This window comes from Bubalus kerabau, chromosome 1, assembly GCF_029407905.1.
Source record: "Bubalus kerabau isolate K-KA32 ecotype Philippines breed swamp buffalo chromosome 1, PCC_UOA_SB_1v2, whole genome shotgun sequence".
NCBI lineage: Eukaryota > Metazoa > Chordata > Mammalia > Artiodactyla > Bovidae > Bubalus > Bubalus kerabau.
Window position 1 is genome coordinate 21699387 of NC_073624.1, and position 9132 is coordinate 21708518.

Consider the following 9132-nt stretch of genomic DNA (forward strand, 5'->3'; position numbering starts at 1 on the left):
TAATTTTTAAATGATCTTGAATATGTCATCACCTGTTTTCATCACCCTTTTTTGGGGTGATCAGATATCAAAGCTAAGGATCTGTCCACAGTGAGGTTGGTTCAGTTGGAATAGACTTTACGAACATATTCTTAAGACAGTAACTGCAGAAAGTGGCCTTTGAACAATTTTTTTTTTTTCTGGTGAATTACTTTAGTCCTTGAAATGATTTAGAAGTTTCACCAAGTGGTGATAATAAAAAGCAGATGACTCTTTAGAAGATAGTTTGGCAGTTTCTTAAGACATTATTATACTCATCATATCAAAAAATCTCACTTTTTGATCATATACTCATCATATGATCCAAAAATTACACAAATAATTTGAAAACGAATGTTTTTGCAAAATATGCACAGGTATGTTTATAGCAGTTGTATTCATGATTGCCAAAACTTGGAAGCAGCCAAGATGCCTGTCAATATATAAATAACTAAACACACTTTAGACTTTCCAAACAATGGCATAATATCCTGGGACTTAACAAAGAAGCAGTTAACTCAAGAAAAACATGAAAGAACCTTTAATGCAGGTTACTAGGTGATAGAAGTCAATCTGAAAAGGCTACATACTCTAAATTTCAATAACTTACCTTTCCAAATTCAGGAAAAGGCAAAACTATGGAGGCAGTGAAAAGATCCATCTGAAAGGCCAAGGTGGAGAGGTTGAAAGGGATGAAAAGGTGGAGCCCAGGGGACTGTTAAGGCAGTGAAACTATGCTATATGGTACTGCAATGATGGATTCATTTTTCAAGATCTGTAGCATACACAACACAAAGAGTGAACCCTAGACTATAGACTTCAGATAATAGTAATGTAGCAAAGAGCTAACATCCATCCTTCTCAAACTCTTCCAAAAAATTGCAGAGGGAGGAACACTCTCAAGCTCATTGTAAGAAACCACCATCATCATGATGCCAAAACCAAACAAAGGTATTTCAAAAAAGAAAATTATAGGCCAATAACACTGATGAACATAGATGCTAAAATCCTCCATGAAATACTAGCAAACTGAATCCAGCAATGCACTAAAAGGGTCATACACCATGACCAAGTAGGATTTAGCTCAGGGAGGCAAGGATTCTTCAATATATGCAAATCAATTAATGTGATACATTATATTAACAAATTGAAGGATAAAAACCTTATGATCATCTCAAAAGATGCAGGAAAGCTTTTGACAAAATGTGATACCCATTTATGATTAAAGAAATGCTCCAGAAGATGGGCAGAGGAAACCTACCTCAATATAATAAAGGTCATATACAACAAACCCACAGCAAACGTCATTCTCAATAGTGAAAAACTGAAAGCCTTTCCTGTAAGATCAGGAACAAGACAAGGTATCCAAACTGGAAGAGAAAGACAGCAGTCACTGTTTGCAGATGACATGATAGTGTACATAGAAAATCCTAAAGATGCCACCAGAAAACCACTAGTGGTAATCAATGAATTTAGTAATGTTTCAGGATATATAATTAATACACATACATCTCTTGCATTCATTTACACTAACAACATAAGATTATGAAAGAAAAATCCAAGAAATAATTCCATTTACCATTGCAGCAAAAAGAATAAAATACCTAGGAATAAATCTACCTAAGAGGCAAAAAGCCTGTCCTCAGAAAACTAAAAGATACTAATGAAAGTAATCAAAGATGACACAAAGAGATGAAGAGATATAACATGTCCTTGGATTGGAAGAATCAATATTGTGAAAATGACAATACTACCCTAAACAAACGACAGATTTCATGTAATCATTATCAAATTGCCAAGGGCATTTTTCACAGAATTAGAACAAAAAGTTTTACAATTTGCTTGGAAACACAAAAGACCCTGAATAGCCAATCTTGAGAAAGAAAAACAGAGCTGGAAGAATCAGTCTCCTTAACTACACACAATAGGGCAAAGCTATAGTCTTCAAAACAGTGTGATACTGGCACAAAAATAGACCTACAAATTAAATGGAAGAGGATAGAAAGCCCATAAATAAACCCACTCACCTATGGTCAGTTAATCTATGACAAAAGAGGCAAGCCTACACAGTGGTGGAAAGACAGCATCTTCAACTGTTGAAAACATTGGGCAGCAACATGTAAAAAAATGAAAGTAGATTATGCTCTAACACCATGCACAAAAATAACCTCAAAATGGGTTAAAGACCTAATTGTGAAATGGGAAGCAATAAAACTCCTACAGGAAAACATAGGCAGAGCATTCTCTGACAAGAGTTGCAGCAATATCTCTTTCAACCCATCTTGCAGAATAATGGAAGCTAAAACCAAAGTAAACAAATAATATCTCATTAAACTCAAAAGCTTTTGCACAGCAAAGAAAACCATAGACAAAATTTAGAAAGACTAGAACTCACAGATTGGGAGAAAATATTCCCAGTGATATGACTGACAAGGAATTAAGTCTCCAAAAATTGCAAACAGCTTAATATCATCAAAACAACCTAATAAAAAAATCACCAGAAGACCTAAATATATATTTCTCCAAAGAAGACACACAGATAGCCAAGAGACACATGAAAAGATGTTCAACATCTCTAATTACTAGAGAAATGTAAAACAAACTACAATGAGATATCACCTCATACCAGTGAAAATGGCTATCATCAAAAACTCCAAACAATAAATGCTAGAGAGTGTTTGGAGAGAAGGGAAACCACCAACACTGTTGGTGAAAATGTAAATTGGTATAGCCACTATGGAGAACAGTATGGAGAGGCCTTAAAAAATGAAAAACAGAACTACCATATGATTCTGCAATTCCAGTCCTGGGCATGTATCCCGAGAAACACATGGTCTTAAAAGATGCATGCATCCCAATGTTCACTGCAGCACTGTTAACAATAGCCAAGACAAGGAAGCAACATAAGTGTACATTGACAGAGGAATGGATAAGGAGGATGCAGTACATATACACAGTGGGATATTACTTACTGTTAAGAAGAACAAGACACCGTTTGCAGCAAAATGGATGGACCTAGAGATTGTCATACTGAGTGAAGTAAGTCAGACAGAGAAGGAGAAATATTGTTTGGCATCCCTTATATACAGAATCTAAAAAGAAATGATATGAATCTACTTATTTACAAAACAGACCCACCGACCTAGAGAATAAATATATGGTTGCCATGGGGAAGGATGTGGGGAAGGATAGTTAGGGAGTTTGGGATAGATATGTACACACTGCTATTTTTTTTTATTTTTAAGCTTTACAATATTGTATTAGTTTTGCCAAATACCGAAATGAATCCGCCACAGGTTAAAATGGATAACTGACAAGGACCTACTGTATACTACACTAAACTTTGCTCAATGTTATATGGTAGCCTGGAAGGGAGGGGAGTTTGGAAGGAAATGGATACATGTATGTGTATGGCTGAGTCCCTTTGCTGTGCATCTGAAACTATCAAAACATGGTCAGTTGGCTATACTGCAATATAAAATTAAAAAAAAACATTGTAGATCTTTATAGCAATATTTGTAGCACTACATTATTGTTTTTAATGTCTGTATTGTTTTCTGTAGTATTGTTTAATAACCCCCCAGGCTCCTCTGTCCATGGGATTTTTCAGGTAAGAATACTGGACTGGGTTGCTGTTTCCTTTGCTAAGTGTATAGTATAAATGTACCATAATTTAACCTAGCTCATATATATAGACATTAAAGTTGTTTATAATTATTTTACTATTTTATATATTTTTGAAATAAGTATCATATAGGAATCCATTTATTTCCTTATGATAAATTCTTTGAAGGAGATTTGCTTGGTCCAAAATTTCTTGATATATAAAATATTTTGAAATATTATTAAAAAGGTTTCTATATTAATAAAATGCAAACTTATACTGAAATAGAGGAAAGCAGTAGAATGGGAAAGACTAAAGATCTCTTTAAGAAGATTGGAGCTATCAAGGGAACATTGTATGTAAGAATGGGCATGATAAAGGACAGAAATAGCAAGGACCTAACAGAAACAGAAGAGATTAAGAAGAGGTGGCAAGAATACACAGAAGAACTGTACAAAAAAGTCTTAATGACCTGGATAACCACAATGATGCGGTCAGTCACCTAAAGCCAGGCATTCTGGAGTGTGAAGTGAAGTGGGCCTTAGGAAGCCCAAAACAAAGGTAGTGAAGCTGACAGAATTCCAGTTGAGTTATTTCAAATCCTAAAAGATGATGCTCTTAAACTGCTTCACTCACTATGTCAGCAGAAAACTCAGCAGTGGCCACAGACAGGACTGGAAAAGGTCAGTTTTCATTCCACTCCCAAAGAAGGGCAGTGCCCTTCTTTTAGAATGTTCAAACTACTGTACAATAGAGCTCATTTCACATGCTAGCAAGGTAATGCTCAAAATTTTTCAAGCTAGGCTTCAGCAGAACATGAACGGAAAACTGCCAGATGTTCAAACTAGGTTTTGAATAGGCAGAGGAAGACATCAAATTTCCAGTATCTGTTAGATCGTGGAGAAAACAAGGGAGTTCCAGGAAAATGTCTACTTCTGCTTCATTGACTATGTTAAAGCCTTTGACTGTGTGAATCACAACAAACTGTGGAAAATTCTTAAAGAGATGGGAGTACCAGACCACCTTACCTGCCTCCTGAGAAACTGGTCAAAAAACAACAGTTAGAACTGGACATGGAATAATGGACTGGTTCAAAACTGGGAAAGGACTATGTCAAGACTGTATGTTGACACCAGCTTATTTAACTTACATGCAGAGTACATCATACAAAACGATGGGCAGGATGAATATGTATGTATAATATGTTATTAATAAAATTGAAGATGCCTTACCACAAGCTCTACTGTGATGCAGTCAAGACAGACATCATTATTTCCACTTTATATTTGACTTAAAAAGGTTCAGTTCAGTTCAGTTGCTCAGTCGTGTCCGACTCTTTGAGACCCCATGAATCGCAGCACGCCAGGCCTCCCTGTCCATCACCAACTCCTGGAGTCCACCCAAATCCATATCCATTGAGTCGGTGATGCCATCCAACCATCTCATCCTCTGTCATCCCCTTCTCCTCCTGCCTTCAATCTTTCCCAGCATCACGGTCTTTTCAAATGAGTCAGCTCTTTGCATCAGGTGGCCAAAATATTGGAGTTTCAGCTTCAGCATCAGTCCTTCCAATGAACACCCAGAACTGATCTCCTTTAGGATGGACTGGGTGGATCTCCTTGCAGTCCAAGGGATTCTCAAGAGTCTTCTTCAACACCACAGTTCAAAAGCATCAATTCTTCTGCACTCAGCTTTCTTTATAGTCCAACTCTCACATCCATACCTGACTACTGGAAAAATCATAGCCTTGACTAGACGGGCCTTTGTTGACAAAGTAATGTCTCTGCTTTTGAATATGCTGTCTAGGTTGGTCATAACTTCCCTTCCAAGGAGTAAGCGTCTTTTAATTTCATGGCTGCAATCACCATCTGCAGTGATTTTGGAGCCCCCCAAAATAAAGTCAGCCACTGTTTCCCTGTCTATTTGGCATGAAGTGAAGGGACCACATGCCATGATCTTAGTTTTCTGAATGTTGAGCTTTAACAAGGTTACCATATCTGGAAAGAAAAAAAAAAATTACCTATCTGGTTGAATTCACAGAATCACTGAGTAAAATAGCTGAGATTGGTACACAAATTTGTTTCTGTCCTAAAAAGTGAAAGAAAGTGAAAGTAAAGTCGCTCAGTCACGTCCGACTCGTTGCCACCCCGTGGACTAGCCCACCAGGCTCCTCCGTCCATGGGATTCTCCAGGCAAGAATACTGTTTCTGTGCTAAAGTCCTGTTTAATCTAATGTTATACTGCCTCCCAGTTGTATAAACTTATATTCACAGGCACTTGTAAATCAAGTTACATATTTCCATTCTTATGCCTTGGGAAATACTGGAGATCTATTTACTTGTTTACTAGCAAAGTAATTTTTCCTGCATAGCAAGGATGCTCTTTTTTAAATATTTACATCTCTTGAATCTGTATATTCTATGCTTAAGACACCCAACAAGCAGTTAATTATATGAAATTTAACATATATAGCATATATATTGTCCAAGTCATTGTATCCTAAAAGTTATTAAACTATTATTATTATTCATTTTACTTTAGTAGTAAAATGAATGAATCTCACAGAGACTATGTAACTTGGCAGTATCACATAGCTACCAGTGGCCAACCAATACTCACACTCTCTTGTTCATTCTCAAAGCCCATCGTTGTAACCATGAATTACGCTTCTACCATAGTTTTTCCGCAATTAGAATTTTTGTTGAGGCTTTAATCTTGCACTGCATGTTTACGGCTTTTCCAACATAATATCTTCTGCATGACCACAAGCATCAGATCTTTTGAAATCAATCCTTGAGTAATACCTTGTTCAGGTACTCATTTGTGTACTACTACTGCTACTGCTGCTAAGTCACTTCACTCGTGTCTGACCCTGTGCGACCCCATAGACGGCAGCCCACCAAGCTCCCCTGTCCCTGGGATTCTCCAGGCAAGAACACTGGAGTGGGTTGCCATTTCCTTCTCCAATGCATGAAAGTGAAAAGTGAAAGTGAAGTTGCTCAGTCGTGTCTGACCCTCAGCGACCCCATGGACTGCAGCCTACCAGGCTCCTCCATCCATGGGATTTTCCAGGCAAGAGTACTGGAGTGGGGTGCCATTGCCTTCTCCGACTCATTTGTGTAAACACAACAAATAAATATCTGATCATTGTCTACCATCTATAACTGTACACTTTTTCACAAAAAATAAACAAGAATTTGTGTTCAAATATGCATTGAATTTTGCTACTCCACTCCTGATATTGGTGGTAAAAAACAGTGGTGAAAAAATTCTTCTCTAGGTGCTTTAAGGTCTAAATCCAAACCACACCTTTAGAAGTGAAGTGATGTGAAAGTCACTCTATCGTGTTTAACTCTTCGTGTCCCCATGGACTATATAGTCCATGGAATTCTCTAGGCCAGAATACTGTAGTGGGTTGGCTTTCCCTTCTCCAGGGCTCTTCCCAACCCAGGGATTGAATCCAGGTCTCCTGCATTGCAGGCGGATTCTTTACCAGCTGAGCCACAAGCAAAGCCTTTAGAACTGCTGTGCAATAGGATAGTCATTAATCACATTTGAGTATTAAAATTTAAATCAATTATAATTAAATAAAAAATTAAAATCTAGCCACATTTCAAGTGCTCACAGCTCCATGTGGCTAGTGGCTACAATTGTGGTCGCACTGATGTGGAATATTTCCACCACTGTAGAAAGTTGATTCAAAAGTGCTGATCTAGAATAAAAATCATAGTTTTCTTCCAGATGTTGAACAAAAGGAACTCCAGCTAACTTGCTTTTAAATAATGAAGCATATGTAGCTCAATACGTTTTATAGTAATTAGAAACATTAGCCTTCTTCAGTATGTGTGCTTGTAAAATGTATAGATGTTAATATCGAAGTGAAGAAAGACTGTACAATGAGTCTGTTGGATTAATATTTTTCGTAGTTTTCTTTCACCATCTTTTTGATGTCCAAAGACTCTGTAGTATTGTGTGTGTTAGTCTCTCAGTCCTGACAATTCTGCAATCCCACAGACTGTTAAGATCCAAGTGAAGCAAGACTGTACAATGACTTTGTAGAATTAAGAATTTTCAGAATTTTCTTTCACTATCTTTTTGATATCCAAGGATTCTGTAGTATTTTCCCTTTTTTAGTTTCTAATATTATTGATTTGTATCTTCTCTCTGTTTTCCTCAGTTCACTTGAGGTTTATCAATTTTATTTATATCTTCTGAAGAACCAGCTCTGTTTTGTAGAGGCTTATCGATTTTATTGATCTTTTTCAAAGAGCCAGCTTTCGATTCCATTGATCATCTCTATTGATTTCTGCTGTTTAATTTCCTTTCTTTTCACTTTGCATTTTCCCTTCTTTTTCTAGTTTACTATGGCTAAAGCTTAGATATTTGTTTTTAGGTATTTATTCTTTTTGAATATGTGCATTCAATGTAGTAAACTTTCCACTAAACACTTATTTTACCCTATGTCACAAATTCTGAAGTTATATTTTCATTTAGTTAAAATATTTTTAAATTTTTCTTGAAATGTCCTCTTTGACTCATGTATTGTTTAGAAATATGTTGTTAAATCTCCTGTATTTAGAATTTTTTAGTTATATTTCTATGTAGCCATCTGATTCTAGTTTAATTTCACTATGGCCTGAGCACATACATTATATGATTTCTATTCTTTTAATTTTTTAAGCTATAATTTTTCAGAATGTGGTCTAACATGGCAAATATTTAACATAACCTCAAGACAAATGTATATTCTGCTGTCATTAAATAAAGTAGCTTATAAATATCAATTATTTTGTATACAGTTGATTGATGGTGCTATTAGTACAACTGTGTTGTGATTTTCTGCCAGATGGGTCTGCCCATTTCTGACAGAGGGTTACAGAAGTCTTCAGCCATAATAGTGAATTCACCTGTCTCTCCTAGCAATTCTATCAGGTTCTACCTTACATCTTGACACTGTTGTTAGGTTCACATACAAAAGAATTGGTATGTCTTCTTGGAGAAGTAATTGTTTTATGATTATGTAATGTTCTTCTTTTTCCATGATAAGTTTTCTTGTTTAGAAGTTGCTCTGCATGAAATTAATATAGTGTAGCTACTCCAGCTTTCTTTTGATTAGTATTCACAAGGAACATCTTTCTCCATTCGTTTCCTTTTTCTTTTTTTGACTACATGTATCTTCATCTTTAAAGTGGATTTTTTATAGAAAATACAAAATTGGATCTTGTTTTTGTTTCACTCTGACAATTTCTTTTAGCTGGTATATTTAAACCATTGACATAAAGATGATTATTTAAACAGATGAATTAATATCTGCCATGTATGTTAATGTTTTCTATTTGTTGCTATTGTTCTTTGTTTCCATTTTGTCTTCTATTTTTTCAGCCTTATGTAGTTTTAGTTGGGTAGCTTAGATTATTGAATTTTCTCTCCTATCTTGTATCCATTGCACTTCTTTCTTTTTAAAAAAATATTTTTAGTGATTGCCCTGAAGCTTGTAATACAAAATTACA